This window comes from Oryctolagus cuniculus, chromosome X, assembly GCF_051225735.1.
Source record: "Oryctolagus cuniculus isolate XC-2025 breed Fujian yellow rabbit chromosome X, ASM5122573v1, whole genome shotgun sequence".
Classification (NCBI taxonomy): Eukaryota; Metazoa; Chordata; class Mammalia; order Lagomorpha; family Leporidae; genus Oryctolagus; species Oryctolagus cuniculus.
The window spans coordinates 4913111-4930503 of NC_142888.1; positions in this window are offsets into that span (position 1 = coordinate 4913111).

Consider the following 17393-nt stretch of genomic DNA (forward strand, 5'->3'; position numbering starts at 1 on the left):
TCCTGTACTAGGATTTCTCTGTCCTTCTCCAAACCTGGGAAATTTTCTGCTAATATCTCACTAAAAAGGCCTTCTAATCCTTTCTCCCTCTCCATGCCTTCAGGAACTCCTAGAACCCGAATGTTGGGTTTTTTAATAGTATCCTGAAGATTCCCGACAATATGTTTCAGATTTCTAATTTCCTCTTCTTTTCTTTGGTCTGACTGTATCCTTTCCTGTTCTCTGTCTTCTAAGTCCGATATTCTCTCTTCTGCTTCACCCATTCTGTCTGTAAGGCTCTCTATTGTGTTTTTCATTTGATCTATTGAATTCTTCACTTCAGTCACTATCACAGTTTCCTGTTGTACTAGTTGTTTCGTTTCATTTTGATTCCTCCTTAATATTTCATTTTCATGAGAGAGATTTTCTATCTTGTCCATTAAGGATTTGTGTAGTTCCAGAATTTGTTTTTGAGAACTTCTTAATGTTCTTATCAATTTTTTGAGATCTGCTTCTTGCATTTCTTCTATCTCATCATCTTCATAATCTTGAATTGGGGTGTCTTTTTCATTTGAGGGCGTAGAGATATTTTAATCACCTGTTTATTTGAAAAAGATTAAACCTAAGAGGAAAGTTGCTGGAGTAGCAGGAGGAGCTCCTGAATGACCCGTACCTAGAGCTCCTAAATTGTTGACATTTGCTCACCTTTGCTTTCTCTCTCCCTCTGCCTCTCTCTCTCTCTCTCTCTTTCTCTCCCTAGAGATGTGTTTTTAAAAATTGAAACAAAAGCCAGTTATTATCAAATAAGCCATTTTCAAGAGAGCAATTTAGTGGCATTTAGTACATTCACAACAGTGCGGAATTACCACTCCATCTAGCTCCAACACATTTTCATTCTCCCAAAATAAAACCTTGTATCAATTAAGCCATCATTTCCCATTTGGTGTCCTCCCAGTCCCTGGCGACCAGCCATCTACTTGCTGTGTCCATGGGTTTGCCGATTCTAGACATTTCATACAGATGGGATCATTCGGTATGCGACCTTTTGTCTGTGGCTTCTTAGCATAATGTTCACGAGGGTCACTCACACGGTGGCATGTATCAGTGCTTTACCCAGAGATGATCTGAATCGTGGCTGTAAACGAAGTACGCGAGGGCATTCCATCCCCTTGGCTCCTCTGCTCCCACTTCACCTCACAAACAGGCTGGGAAGCAGCGCAGAGGCTCTGAACTTCCCCTCTGGGGAAAGGGTGGGTATTTATTCATGTGTATGTGTGTTCACATGCCTTAAGCTCGTTTTTTTTTATCCTCTTTTTTTTAATTTTTTATCTTTTATTTAATGAATATAAATTTCCAAAGTACGACTCATGGGTTACAATGGCTTCCCCCCCCATACCGTCCCTCCCACCCACAACCCTCCCCTTTCCCACTCACTCTCCCCTTCCATTCACATCAAGATTCATTTTCGATTATCTTAATATACAGAAGATCAGCTTAGTATACCTTAAGTAAGGATTTCAACAGTTTGCTCCCACACAGAAACATAAAGTGAAAAATAATAGATGATTTTTTTTAAATGATGATGAAATCAGATCAGACCTATTGTCATGTTTAATCCCAGTGAGAGTCAAGTTGGGAATTGATAATTTATTTTTTTTTTCGTTTAATATTTTAAATGGGCATAAAGAAGAAAACACCCAAGGATAACGTACTAAATAGCTGCATTACCCTGGATGCATCTCTTCATCTCCCTCACCCTCCACTTTCTCATCTGCAGAATGATCACACTAGATCCAACCCCCCAAACCTCTCGTCGTGAAAATTGTCTGGGTTGATTCCCCAGATGATCCAGCTTCCACTTTTCTGAAATCTATTATTCCAAAGAGCTACTTTCCCTGTGTGGTTTATTAGAGCAAAATTGATATCGATGAACCCCTGGGTGTGTGACCCTGGAGATTACAAATTGTAGCTTGGATGAGTTTATGACTCAATTGGAGTTGAGATAGATGAGCATGTGACAACATAGCCAGAGCACAAATCTTATTAGGAGAGATGAAATAGTCAACAATGAGCCAGGCATCGACCCTGTTGGGAACCTGATAAAAATGCCAACAAGAAATCTCAGCCTGTCCCCATTCGTCCTGCCTCAATGCCCTCTTTGACTTGACCTGTCTCTGGGGGTCAAATGGCCACAGCATGCTTCTGGAGAGCAAGTGGCACTTTCAGATGAAAGGATAATCTGCACACGAGGCAGGGCATTCTCTCCTGAATTTACTTTCAGTGCCGTATTTATTTTTATCTGTTCCTAGTTTGTGCTGTGAAACTTTAAACACTCGGAAAAATTGAGAGCATGTTTTGTTGAACACCCCTGTACCTACTTCCTAGATTCTACCATCAAGTTGTTTTCTTATACTTGCTCTATCACACATAAGGGTACTTCAGAAAGTTTATGGAAATGAAATTAAAAGATAAGTATATTTCTGGTGGCAAAGAAAGGGAAATAACATGCATAACTTTGTTCATAATAAATATTTTATATGAACTTTTTGAAGATGCCCTCTTATGATAAAGGAAAGTTGCAAGCCTAGTTCTTTCACAAATATATAGGTGCAAAAATCCTTAACAAAGTCTAGCAATAGATAAGCATAACAAAAATGACCAAGTTGAGCTTCCCTTAGAATTCAGGGTTTCATTGATTAGAAAACCAATGACAGCAATTCTCAGAGTACCAACGTAAATGAGAAGTAGTGTATACGGTAACCTCTTATTGAAGCAGGAAAACATTTGTGAAAGACATTATCCTTTAATCATAAAAATTCTTAGCAAGATAAGAATAGAAGGATATTTCCTTCACTTAATATAGAGTATCTACAAGAAATACCCAGCAAATATCATAATTAATAGTGAAGCACTGAAAATACTCCCTTTTCAGATCCAAAACAGAGTGTCTGCTTTCAGCATGTCTTTTCAACACCACACTGCATGTCCTAACCAATATAGTAAGGAAAGAGAAAGGAACCAAAGAGACTTTCTGTTCATAGACAATGTCAGGACCTTCACAGAACAAATACAACAAATTGAACTGAGCAGTTTTGCTGTATAAAAATCACCAACATGCACAAAGAAATTCCATTTTGACACAATAGTAATTGGCAGAAAATATAAAAGACAACGATTATAGTTCTCACACATACCATATTATGAGCACAGCACATATGTCAGACTTTTATGAGAAAGTTAAACATTTTGCATTGTAAATAAGATTGGGAAATTAGATAATTGAGGAGAAACAGCATGTTTATGGAGAAGCAAATTCAATCTTGTAAACACATTGATCTATAGGTCAATGCAATTCCAACAAAAATCCCAACCAAAAGGTGTTTTTTAGAAACTTGAAAAGCTGACAAAAATATTTGTTGATAATTAGAGAAGAATAGCCAAGGCACCCTAATGAAAAAAACTAAAAGGAGGAATTGGTTTTATCATTCTCAGGAACTATTCGGAGTAGTAATTAAGACAGTGGAGAAAAAGAAATGAGTCTAGAAAGCAAATCTCTGTGCAGGAAGAACTACTCCAAGGACCTCTGTGTCTGCCCAGTACTGTCACATGGGCAAGAGATAGCATTTGGGGGCCATTTAATACTTTTGGATATATTTTTAAAAGCAGTTAGCATATTTGAATACAACTTGTATTCCTTTAATTGGGTGCCCTGGGAAATTTTGATAAGCCAAGAATAACATCACTATTTCAGTTAAGACCTTTATGTCCCTGTTGGAAACCAGCCAGCTTTGGAGTACTTTGGCTCTAATCACCAATTGCCTGACTTATGTACGACAGGTTGAATAATGCTTATTCAAATTGCTTGGGATGAGAATTGTTTAGTGTCATGGAGTTTGGCAGGATTTTGGAATATTTGCACAGAGACAATGAGATCTTGGTGGGGGGACCCCAAGTCTAAACACAAAATTCATTTCTGCTTTCATATATACCTTAGACACACAACTGGAAGATAATGTTACACAATTAATAATTTTGTGCATGACTGCAGCAGGTGTTATGGTGTAGCAGGTTAAGCTGCTGCTTGGGATGTCCACATCCTATATCGGTTGCCAGTTTGAGTCCAGGCTCCTCTACTTACAATCCAGCTTCCTTCTGATACATCTTGGGGTCCAGCATTGTGGTGCAGCAGGTAAATCCACCACCTGTGATGTCGGCATCCTATCCCATTTGGGTACTTGTTCATGTCCTGGCTGCTCCACTTTTGATCTAGCTCCCTACTAATGGCCTGGGAAAAGCAATAGAAAGTGGCCCAAGTACTTGGACCCCTGCCACTCATTTGGGAGACCCTGATGAAGCGGCTGGCTCCTGGTCTGGCCTGGCCCAGCCCCAGCCACTGCAGCCATCTAGGGAGTGAACCAGCAGATGGAAGATTTGTCTGTCTCTTCCTCTCCAACTCATACTTTTATAACTGACTTTCAATTAAATAAATAATCTTCTCTTTTACAAGTAGATCTTTGGAGGCAGCAGATGATGATTTAAGTGCTTGAGCCCCTGCCACCCATGTGGGAGACCTGGGTGGAGTTCTGGGCTTCTGGCTTCAGCCTGACTCAGTGTGGATGATTGTAGACATGTAGGGGTTGAACCAGCACATGTACAATCTCTAGCTTTCTCTCTCTCTCTCTCTCTCTCTCTCTCTCTCTCTCTCTTTGTGTGTGTGTGTTTGTGTGTGTGTGTATGAGTGTGTGAATCTCTTTCTGTTGCTCTACCTTTCAAGTAGATGAAAATAAATCCACATGTTGCAGCATTTTTGATTTCTGAGTTTTGGATGAGGGATGCTCAACCTGTGTTGCTATTGGATATTATGGTTTTATTTTCTTAAACCAGTAAGAGATTATTGCCTTTGTACTCAATAACGCTTTATATTACCTATAGATTTACTACTTTATTTGTTCATTTTCTCTTCTACATCTCTGATCATCCATTGGGGATTTTTTTATTCAAAGTACATTCTGTACAAGGTCTCTTTTTTAAAGATTTACTTTTATTTGAAGGGCAGAGTTACAGAGATAGAGGTCTTCCATCTGCTGGGTCATTCCCCCAGATGGCTGCAATGGGCTGGGACAGGTCGGAGCCAGGAGCCAGGAGCTTCTTCCAGGTCTCCCATGTGGGTGCAGGGGCCCCAGTACTTGGGCCATCCTCTGGATGCTTTCTCCAGGCACATTAGCAGGGAGTGACATCAGAAGTGGAACAACTGGTACCCATATGGGATGCCGGCAGCGCAGGCTGGGGCTTTAACCCATTGTGCCAGACCCTATACGAGGTCTTTTATGGAGAACTCTGTTGGTGTCAAATTCCCAACAGTTGGAAATTATTTTTTTTAACTTTTATTTAATGAATATAAATTTCCAAAGTACAGAATATGGATTACAATGGCTTCCCCCCCATAACGTCCCTCCAACCCGCAACCCTCCCCTTATCCACTCCCTCTCCCCTTCCATTCACATCAAGATTCATTTTCAATTCTCTTTATATACAGAAGATCAGTTTAGCGTACATTAAGTAAAGATTTGAACAGTTTGCTCCCACACAGAAACATAAAGTGAAAAATACTGTTTGAGTACTAGTTATAGCATTAAATCTCAGTGTACAGCACACTAAGGACAAAGATCCTACATGAGGAGTAAGTGCACAGTGACTCCTGTTGTTGACTTAACAAATTGACACTCTTGTTTATGGCATCAGTAATCACCCTAGGCTCTTGTCATGAGCTGCCAAGGCTATGGAAGCCCCCTGAGTTCACTGACTCTGATCATTTTTAGACAAGGCCATGGTCAAAGTGGAAGTTCTCTCCTCCCTTCAGAGAAAGGTACCTCCTTTGATGACCCATTCTTTCCACTGGGATCTCACTCACGGAGATCTATCATTTAGGTTTTTTTTTCCCCCAGAGTGTCTTGGCTTTCCATGCCTGAAATACTCTCATGGGCATTTCAGCCGGATCCGCATGCCTTAAGGGCTGACTATGAGGCCAGAGTGCTGTTAGGACATTTGCCATTCTATGGGTCTGCTGTGTATCTCACTTCCCATGTTGGATCATTCTCTCCCTTTTTTATTCTATCAGCTAGTATTTGCAGACACTATTCTTGTTTATGTGATCCCTTTGGTTCTTAGTCCTATCATTACGATCAATTGTGAAATTATTTTGCCTGCACTCTTTTTACTGGGACGGGGATAAGGGGAGGTGGTAGTTCTATTAGCCACAGTTTTAAAAATTCATGGGAATTCAGATGCAACAAAGTGAGGAATACGTATGATTCTGATGACTACATCCTCCAGGAACAAAGTTCCAGTAAGCAGAGCGAGTCCCTCCGGGCCGAGAGCCCCTTTCTTCTCCCTCAGCACACGCACGCATCAGGTGGGGAGGAGAAGCCACATTACTCCTCTGGTCCCGCCGCAACAAGCCAGAGGGCTCCGGTAGTGAGAACACGATGGCGCCATGCAGACTTGGGCCACCAGGTCAGCCAGGATCAGGAAGACCCTGGACATCAGCTGGTAGGAAGTAGAAAGGGAGTTTGCTATAGAGCCTTGCTGGCCTTCAGCATGGCGGGACTTTGTCTCTCTCATTCACCTGCTAAGGGGCCCTGAGCCAGTGCTGACAAGAGCTACCAGGGGAAGCCTAGAGAGGGGAGACGCCATTTTCCTAATCCCCCAGGGCTGGCCACTTCGTTTGGCAATTTATGCTGCTGCTACTGCTGTTGCTGCTGCCACCTAGCTTCACCCAGCTATCAACGTCCCCTTGGCTGGAAGAAAGCTGCTTCCTGCAGAGGCAGTAGGTCGGCCGTGACCATGGGAAGTAAGCAGCTGCCTCTTTCTAGTCTCTTCTCTCCGACTGACCTCAATTCTCAAGAATCAACCTACAGTCATGTCCAAGCCCAGACCAGGTCGGTAGCAGAGTTTTGCAAAGTAAAGTGGAGAAAAGGGAGGCCTACCCAGAGTGAGCCTATACCAGTGTGTCTGTTCTTGTTTGGTCAGTGGGCTCTTACTGAGAGCTGTGAGTCTGCCTAAAGCTGCAAGATTTGTTTGGCTTCACTAAAAGATTTCCAAGTGGAGATGAACCCCAATATTGTCTGGGGCGAGTGTTAAACTGAGAGATTGTGGGACCGGTGCTGCGGCGTAGGGGGTAAAGCTGCCGCCTGCAGTGCCAGCATCACATATTGACACCGGTTCAAGGCCTGGCTGCTCCACTTCTAATCCAGCTCCCTGCTATGGCCTGGGAAAGCAATGGAAGGCAGCCCAAGTGCTTGGGCCTCTGCAACCACATGGGGGATCTGGAAGAAGCTCCTGGCTCCTGGCTTTGGATTGGCTCAGCTCCAGCTATTGCGGCCATTTGGGGAATGAACCAGCAGATAAAAACTTTCTCTTCCTCTCTCTCCCTCTCTCTGTAACTGTTTCAAATAAATAAAATAAAGTTTTGTTTAAAAAAAGGATTGTGCCAACTTTAATACATACTGAATTCTTACCCTGGGGTAGTGTTAGCCAACCAAAATTCATGCCAGCCACACATGTGATCTTAAAGTTTCTAGTTAGCACTTTAAGAAAAAAGAGAAACAGGTGAAACTAATTTTAATGGTGTATTTTACAGTATTTTAAATAACATTTGGATCAGAGCTTTTATGTAAACAGACTTGACAATTAATTCTGGCAATCTACTTATTAGGGCCTGCTTCCTGGGCCACAGTTCTTTCCAGCTGGTAGTCCACGTCAACAATGCAGTGTGCTTCTATGTCTGCCCAGGCAAGGGATGGCCATTCTGAGACTCTCCAAGGGGTCAGCAAACTCTTCCTCCTGCTTGGGAACATTTCTCTGCCACACTCCCCTGCTGTGAACGTGGCCTTTTGATCCTCCCAGCCATCAGCACGGATGGAAATGCCGCCATGTCCTTTGCCTCTGCCCTTAGCCACAAGGCCACCCATCACTCTGGCAGCAGGATTCCTGGGCGCTCGGTGCAAAGCGCAGCTGGGCAAGATTGTCCACACACAAATCGGCCTCTACTTGGACTTGGAAAGCACGTCAGCTGGAGAAACGCGGCGAGGCCGCCGTGCCTTTGAGTTTGGTCTGGCAAACATGGAGGAGACCTTTCAAGTGTTTGCGGTTGGTATTATTTCATGAGTTTTGAACCGAGCGAGTATTTTCAGGAAAAGGCGATTGTCATGTTCTGATTCGCCTACACGGAGCTGAGGGAAATGTGGGTATTGTCCTGGGCAGGGCGGAGCAGGTGGTTGGTGAAAGTCGAAAATCGCCAGTAGCGTGTTCAGAAGGAAGCAACGTCCCTCTGCAGAGCGAGGGGCTTAGAGCAAACGCAACTTTCTCCTCTCCCCTCAGACAGCGGTGCTTCTTGGCTCAGTAAAATGGGGGTCCGGCCTGCGTTAAGTGGTCATTGAAGACAGCCTCTAGAGAGACTGGAAGTCAAGAACAGCACACGCAGGCGGGGAGAGCGGAGTGGGGCAGCCCCGAGCCTGTGCCTTGGGCATTGGGTGATTGTGGGGAGCAACTCGGACTAGACTAAGTTACTGGAATTAAGACTTATTCTATGCATCTGCTCTCCCACAATATGGCGCTGGGAGAGGAGTAAACAGCTTCTACACAGCTGCCTCCAGTTCGACCAGTAACCTGCAGGAGCTGATCCTGCTCCTGATTGGAGGAGAGCAGCGTACTCGGCGTGTGGGTAGCAGAGTTGGGATTGGTGGAAGAGGACTATAAAGGAGGAGAGAGACAACATGCATGAGGAACATCTATCTGAAGGAACACCTGTGCAGCCCCTGAGAGAGCCGGCCGGCGGTGTGCCGCTCCCCCGCGGAAGTGGGGAATGTGGCAGGGGGAACCGCCCTTCCACGGAGGTGGAAGGGACGGTAGCCAACCCGGGAAGAACCAGCAGCAAACCCGGGGAGGGCCGAGCAGACAAAAGAACAGCGCAGGGTCCTGTGTCGTTCCTCCACGAAGAGGGGGAGCGACATAATGGTGCCGTGACTCGGATATGAAGCTTAGGCAGGGTTTAGTGTCGTTCCTCCGCGAAGAAGAGGAGCGACAGGTGATAAACAGCAGGGACGCCCTGCGGAGCTTGTTAGACCGTGCGAATTCTGGGGCCAGACCCCACACCTGGGGAACGAGACCTGCGGGGTGGGGGTGTGGCCACCGTGGTTTCGCCAGCCCTCAGGTGGTTCCGAGCAGTAAGGTATGGCCCTGTAGCTTTTTGACAGTTCTCAACCAATGGTACACGAGGCTTGGAAGTTTTCCCACAAGTGTGGCATTACCGCTGGGGAGGGCTTTGCCTTGCTACTCACAGCGTGGTCTGCGCACATCACCCAGAGCCCACCAGAGGCCCCACCATAGACCCACGGATCCACATCTGCATTTTGTCAGGCTCCTCGGGTGAGTCACATAAGCATTGAGGTCTCGGAAGTGCTCCTAGAGCAGAAGCTAAGAGACATAGATCGGGGTCTCTTATGGATGGGACCGTGTCTCCCCAGAATTTGTGTGCTGAAACCCTAGCCCCCAAATCCCTCAGAACGTGACAGTACAAGGGTATTGAAGAAGTTCGTGAAAAACGGAATGAAAGATAGTTTATTTTGGAACTGGAGTTGTGAAACCCATGCAGAAGCTTTGTTTCATAACACGCATTTTCCATGAACTTTGAGAAGCCCATTTGGAGCGGGAGATGGGGTCTTTAAAGAGGTAACTAAGGTTGGATGAGGTCACATGGGTGGCCCTGCGCTGACGTGGCTGAGCGCCTTATAAAACGCCAAAGGCAGCCCGGGAACGCAGAGCGAGGGCTCCCACTGCACCAAGCCTGTCCGCACCTCCATCTCAAGTTTCCGGCCTCCAGAACTATAAGAAAAATCGCTTTCTGTTGTTGAAGCCCCCTCGCCACTACAGTTTTGCCGTCGTAGCCCTAGCAGACTGATACAGAAGCTCTGCTAGAAGCTAAGCACCAGGAGGTTTTGTATAATGAACCCAGGGGCATGTTCCCAGAAGACCTCTTGGGAGGGAGTGATCACGGGGAGGACACCTTTTTAAAGATCAACACGGAGTGCCAAGGCATAGCCTTTTTGGCAATAAGGCCTCTAAGAACGCTGGCTGAAATTTCCGGCACTTTCTTGCCCCTCCGTTAGCCCTCGCAGCACACCTTGCTGTGTAACTAGTGTTCTTTGCAATGCCAGAGAAGATTCTGCATTCTCAGAAAGTGTTTTCACATTGCGGGGTCAAGGCCTCACAACCTTCTCACCAAGTGCTAGGTTATCGGCAATGACATGGAGGTAGAAAGCGCACACGGGACACAGAAGCAGAGATGATTAAGTCACAACGGAAGCCCACCAAGTTTAAATGTGCCCTTGATAGAAAGCTGCGAAAAGGGCCCCTAACTACAGGTGTAGCAAACCTGTGAAATGCTAGCCCATTACTGCAATGGAATACTATGCAGCTGTGACAAAGAATGAGGCTAGTCTGTCTTAGATGGAATAACCTACTAGGCAAAAGAGAGAGGAAAGTGTGCTTTTTGTGAAAAAAGGGAGAATATGTGAACTTGCAAATCCTTGTATAGGAATAGGATATTTCTGGAAAGATAAACAAGAGTTTACATGGTCTAAGACAGCAGGGAGAATTACTTTTCATTGTATACCCTGTGATCTCTTTGTGTGTTCATCTATGTACATACTGTTTTTAATGTAAAATTGACGTGTGTTAAAATAAGAACTTGGTGGGTTAGTCGAGAGCTTGTAGGACAACTCAGTGCTTAGGGCAGGCATTTGGCACAGTGGTTGAGACACCACTTGGGATGCCCACACCCCATATCAGAGCGCCTGTATTCCGGTGTCCTGTTGATGTGCACCCTGGGAGACAGTGGTGATGGCTCAAGTAATTGGGCCCCTGCCACCCACATGGGAGACTCAGAAGGAGTTATTGGCTCCTGTTTTTGGCCTGGCCTAACTCTGGCTGTTGTAAACATTTAGGGAGTGAACCATGAGATGGGAGATGTGTCTGTGCATTTCAAAAAAGCAAATAAAGTTTCTTAAAAGAAATTCGTATTTTGGGGGAAAAAAAGTGCTCAAGTCCTCTCTGGAACAAAATGAAAGACATTTTTCTGTCCCCCAGCTTATTCTCTAGGGTACCTTGTCTGCTTTGTAACCTCCTGCCCCAAAAACCATAATTGGTGACATCTGACTACTATACCTTGTTAGCAATTGTCTCATAGTCTTCCGTTGAGTCGGTCATTATCAATATTCATAAAATGTCTGCAGAAACTGGCGGCTCTGTGACTGGAATCTTTGGAAAGAAATGTAAAAAGAATGCTTCACCTGCCCACCAGCCCAGCACCCCCCACCCGCACCCCCAGCCTGAGAAAGGATCCTGTTCCTGTTTTCCCTCTCCGTGAAATTGACAGAGACGAGCATTTCTCTATTGGATGAGAAGCAGCAAATGTCCATGAGAGTTCAAACTGCGCATTCTTGGCAGCCACAACCCTCAGGAACACAGGGCCCTAGGGTTGGAAGTAAGCAGCAATGACAAACACCTCTGAGCACCTGAAGGAGCTGCAAGGACAGCGTCCCCAAGCCCTGTGCTCATGCCCTGGACTTTGTCTCTCAAACCAGTAGTCCTTAAACTTGAGCTCACATCCGAATCGCCTGGAGAGCTTCGGACACCGCAGGTCGCTGTGCCCCAGTCTGAGTTTCCAACCTGGTAGGTATGGGGCGGAGGCCCAAGACTGTTCCTTGCTACCAAGTTCCCAGGTGAGGCTGCTGGTCCTGGCCCAGGCACCACACTTAGAATCCAGGGGCTCAAAGAAATAAGCCTGAAGCACTTGGCTCCACTTAGAACTTGATTCTTTACAATGTATCTCTTCTGAAAATCTTTACCATAGAAATTGCACCTGCTCATTAGAGGAAATTTGGCTTAAAAATGAAAAGTAGAAGGAAAAAAATCGGCCATAATGCCAACATCTAGCCTCAACCACGCCTGAGATTTTATTGGTTCTCTAATTCCCAGTAAGTCTAGTCATCCAAGTCCCCAGGCCTCTGCAGTTTGGAGACTGCCACCTAGGTTGTCAGTAGAGTTAGAAGGGCAGGTTAAAATGTGCTTGCAAATCAGGGAAATGCAAATCAAAACCACAATGAGGTTTCACCTCACCCCGGTTAGAATGGCTCACATGCAGAAATCTACCAACAACAGATGCTGGCGAGGATATGGGGAAAAAGGGACACTAACCCACTGTTGGTGGGAATGCAAACTGGTCAAGCCACTATGGAAGTCAGTCTGGAGATTCCTCAGAAACCTGAATATAACCCTACCATTCGACCCAGCCATCCCACTCCTTGGGATTTACCCAAAGGAGTTTAAATTGGCAAACAAAAAAAGCGGTCTGCACCCTAATGTTTATCGCAGCACAATTCACAATAGCGAAGACCTGGAACCAACCTACATGCCCATCAACGGTAGACTGGATAAAGAAATTATAGGATATGTATTCTTTAGAATACTATACCGCAGTAAGAAACAACGAAATCCAGTCATTTGCAACAAAATGGAGGAATCTGGAACACATCATGCTGAGTGAAGTAAGCCAGTCACGAAGGGACAAATACCATATGTTCTCCCTGATCGGTGACAACTGACTGAACACCAAAAAGGAAACCTCCTGAAGTGAAATGGACACTATGAGAAACGGTGACTTGATCAGCATAGCCCTGACTGTTAATGAACAACTTAATACATTATCCCTCTTAGTATTTTTTTTGTCTGTTCTACTTAATATGACCGGTTTAATTCTGTAATTATCACACAGTTATTCTTAAGTGTTGAAAATTAACTGAAATGTGATCCCTGTTAAACATAAGAGTGGGAATAAAAGAGGGAAGAGATGTATAATTTGGGACATGCTCAAGCTGACTTGCCCCAAATGGTAGAGTTAGAAACATACCAGGGGATTCCAATTCAATCCCATCAAGGTGGCATGTACCAATGCCATCTCACTAGTCCAAGTGATCAATTTCAGTTCACAATTGATCATAATGAAAGGACTAAGAGTCAAGGGGAGCACATAAACAAGTCTAGTACCTGCTAACACTAACCGATAGAATAAATAAAGGGGAGAGTGATCCAACATGGGAAGCGAGATACTCAGCAGACTCATAGAATGGCAGATGTCCTAAATAGCACTCTGGCCTCAGAATCAGCCCTTAAGGCATTCCCATCTGGCTGAAAAGCCCATGAGAGTATTTCAGGCATGGAAAGCCAAGACACTCTGGCAAAAAGATCTCTGTGAGATCCCAGTGAAAAGAACAGGTCTTCAAAGAAGGAGGTACCTTTCTCTGAAGGGAGGAGAGAACCTCCACTTTGACTATGACCTTGTCTAAACAAGATAAGAGTCGGAGAACTCAGAGGGCTTCCATAGCCTTGGAAACTCATGACTGGAGCATAGGGAGATTACTGATGCCATAGACAGGAGTGTCAATTTGTAAAGTCAACAACAGGAGTCACTGTGCACTTACTCCTCATGTAGGATCTCTGTCCTTAATGTGCTCTACATTGAGACTTAATGCTATAACGAGTACTCAAACAATATATTTCACTTTGTGTTTCTATGGGGGTGCAAACTGTTGAAATCTTTTTTTTAAAACTTTTATTTAATGAATATAAATTTCCAAAGTACAGCTTATGGATTACAATGGCTTCCCCCCTATAATGTCCCTCCCACCCGCAACCCTCCCCTCTCCCACTCCCTCTCCCCTTCCATTCACATCAAGATTCATTTTTGATTCTCTTTATATACAGAAGATCAGTTTAGCATACATTAAGTAAAGATTTCAACAGTTTGCTCCCACACAGAAACATAAAGTGAAAAATAATAGATGATTTTTTAAATGATGATGAAATCAGATCAGACCTATTGTCATGTTTAATCCCAGTGAGAGTCAAGTTGGGAATTGATGATTTCTTCTTTTTTTTTTTAACAGAAGATCAGTTTAGTATACATTAAGTAAAGATTTCAACAGTTTGCACCCCCATAGAAACACAAAGTGAAATATATTGTTTGAGTACTCGTTATAGCATTAAATCTCAATGTACAGCACATTAAGGATAGAGATCCTACATGAGGAGTAAGTGCACAGTGACTCCTGTTGTTGACTTTACAAATTGACACTCCTGTCTATGGCATCAGTAATCTCCCTATGCTCCAGTCATGAGTTTCCAAGGCTATGGAAGCCCTCTGAGTTCTCCGACTCTTATCTTGTTTAGACAAGGTCATAGTCAAAGTGGAGGTTCTCTCCTCCCTTCAGAGAAAGGTACCTCTTTCTTTGAAGACCTGTTCTTTCCACTGGGATCTCACTCACAGAGATCTTTCATTTAATTTAGGTGTTTTGTTTTTGTTTTTGTTTTTGTTTTAGTTTTTTTTTGCCAGAGTGTCTTGGCTTTCCATGCCTGAAATACTCTCATGGGCTTTTCAGCCAGATCCGAATGCCTTTAGGGCTGATTCTGAGGCCAGAGTGCTGTTTAGGACATCCGCCATTCTATGAGTCTGCTGAGTATCTCGCTTCCCATGTTGGATCACTCTCCCCTTTATTTATTCTATCGGTTAGTGTTAGCAGGTACTAGACTTGTTTATGTGCTCCCCTTGACTCTTAGTCCTTTCATTATGATCAATTGTGAACTGAAATTGATCACTTGGACTAGTGAGATGGCATTGGTACATGCCACCTTGATGGGATTGAATTGGAATCCCCTGGTATGTTTCTAACTCTACCATTTGGGGCAAGTCAGCTTGAGCATGTCCCAAATTATACATCTCTTCCCTCTTTTATTCCCACTCTTATGTTTAACAGGGATCACATTTCAGTTAATTTTCAACACTTAAGAATAACTGTGTGATAATTACAGAATTAAACCGGTCATATTAAGTAGAACAGACAAAAAAAATACTAAGAGGGATAATGTATTAAGTTGTTCATTAACAGTCAGGGCTATGCTGATCAAGTCACCGTTTCTCATAGTGTCCATTTCACTTCAGGAGGTTTCCTTTTTGGTGTTCAGTCAGTTGTCACCGATCAGGGAGAACATATGGTATTTGTCCCTTCGTGACTGGCTTACTTCACTCAGCATGATGTGTTCCAGATTCCTCCATTTTGTTGCAAATGACTGGATTTCGTTGTTTCTTACTGCGGTATAGTATTCTAAAGAATACATATCCTATAATTTCTTTATCCAGTCTACCATTGATGGGCATGTAGGTTGGTTCCAGGTCTTCGCTATTGTGAATTGTGCTGCAATAAACATTAGGGTGCAGACCGCTTTTTTATTTGCCAATTTAAATTCCTTTGGGTAAATCCCAAGGAGTGGGATGGCTGGGTCGAACGGTAGGGTTATCTTCAGGTTTCTGAGGGATCTCCAGACTGACTTCCATAGTGGCTTGACCAGTTTGCATTCCCACCAACAGTGGGTTAGTGTCCCTTTTTCCCCATATCCTCGCCAGCATCTGTTCTTGGTAGATTTCTGCATGTGAGCCATTCTAACCGGGGTGAGGTGCACCTCATTGTGGTTTTGATTTGCATTTCCCTGATTGCTAGTGACCTTGAACATTTTTTCATGTGCCTGTTGGCCATTTGGATTTCCTCTTTTGAAAAATGTCTATTGAGGTCCTTGGCCCATCTCTTAAGTGGGTTGTTTGTTTTGTTTTTGTGGAGTTTCTTGATCTCTTTGTAGATTCTGGTTATTAACCCTTTATCTGTTGCATAGTTTGCAAATATTTTTCCCATTCTGTCAGTTGTCTCTTCACTCTCCTGACTGTTTCTTTTGCAGTACAGAAACTTCTCAATTTGATGCAATCCCAATAGTTGATTTTGGCTTTGACTGCCTGTGCCTCCCGGGTCTTTTCCAGAAATTCTTTGCCTGTGCCAATATCTTGAAGGGTTTCTCCAATATTCTCTAATAACTTGATGGTGTCAGGTCGTAGATTTAGGTCTTTAACCCATGTTGAGTGGATTTTTGTGTAAGTTGTAAGGTAGGGGTCTTGCTTCATGCTTCTGCACGTGGAAATCCAGTTTTCCCAGCACCATTTATTGAATAGACTGTCCTTGCTCCAGGGATTGGTTTTGGATCCTTGATCAAATATAAGTTGGCTGTAGATGTTTGGGTTGATTTCTGGTGTTTCAATTCTGTTCCATTGGTCTATCCATCTGTTTCTGTACCAGTACCATGCTGTTTTGATTACAACTGCCCTGTAGTATGTCCTGAAATCTGGTATTGTTATGTTCCAGCTTTGTTTTTGTTGTACAAGATTGCTTTAGCTATTCGAGGTCTCTTGTGCCTCCATATAAATTTCAGCACCATTTTTTCCAGATCTGAGAAGAAGGTCTTTGGTATCTTGATTGGTATTGCATTGAATCTATAAATTGCTTTTGGGAGAATGGACATTTTGATGATATTGATTCTTCCAATCCATGAGCATGGAAGATTTTTCCATTTTTTGGTATCCTCTTCTATTTCTTTCTTTAAGATTTTGTAATTTTCATCGTAGAGATCTTTAACGTCCTTGGTTAAGTTTATTCCAAGGTATTTGATTGTTTTTGTAGCTATTGTGAATGGGATTGATCTTAGAAGTTCTTCCTCAGCCATGGCATTGTCTGTGTATACAAAGGCTGTTGATTTTTGTGCATTGATTTTATACCCTGCTACTTTTCCAAACTCTTCTATGAGTTCCAATAGTCTCTTAGTAGAGTTCTTTGGGTCCCCTAAATAAAGAATCATATCATCTGCAAAGAGGGATAGTTTGAGTTCTTCCTTCCCAATTTGTATCCCTTTAATTTCTTTTTCTTGCCTAATAGCTCTGGCTAGAACTTCCAGAACTATATTGAATAGCAGTGGTGAGAGTGGGCATCCCTGCCTGGTGCCAGATCTCAGTGGAAATGCTTCCAACTTTTCCCCATTCAATAGGATGTTGGCTGTGGGTTTTTCATAGATTGCTTTGATTGTATTGAGGAATGTTCCTTCCAAACCCAGTTTGCTTAGAGTTTTCATCATGAAAGGGTGTTGTATTTTATCAAATGCTTTCTCGGCATCTATTGAGATAATCATATGGTTTTTCTTCTGCAGTCTGTTAATGTGGTGTATCACATTGATTGTTTTGCACACATTAAACCATCCCTGCATACCAGGGATAAATCCCACTTGGTCTGGGTGGATGATCTTTCTGATGTGTTGTTGCATTCTATTGGCGAGAATTTTATTGAGGATTTTTGCATCTATGTTCATCAGGGATATTGGTCTGTAATTCTCTTTCAATGCTGCATCTTTTTCCGGCTTAGGAATTAAGGTGATGCTAGCTTCATAAAAAGAATTTGGGAGGATTCCCTCTTTTTCGATTGTTCTGA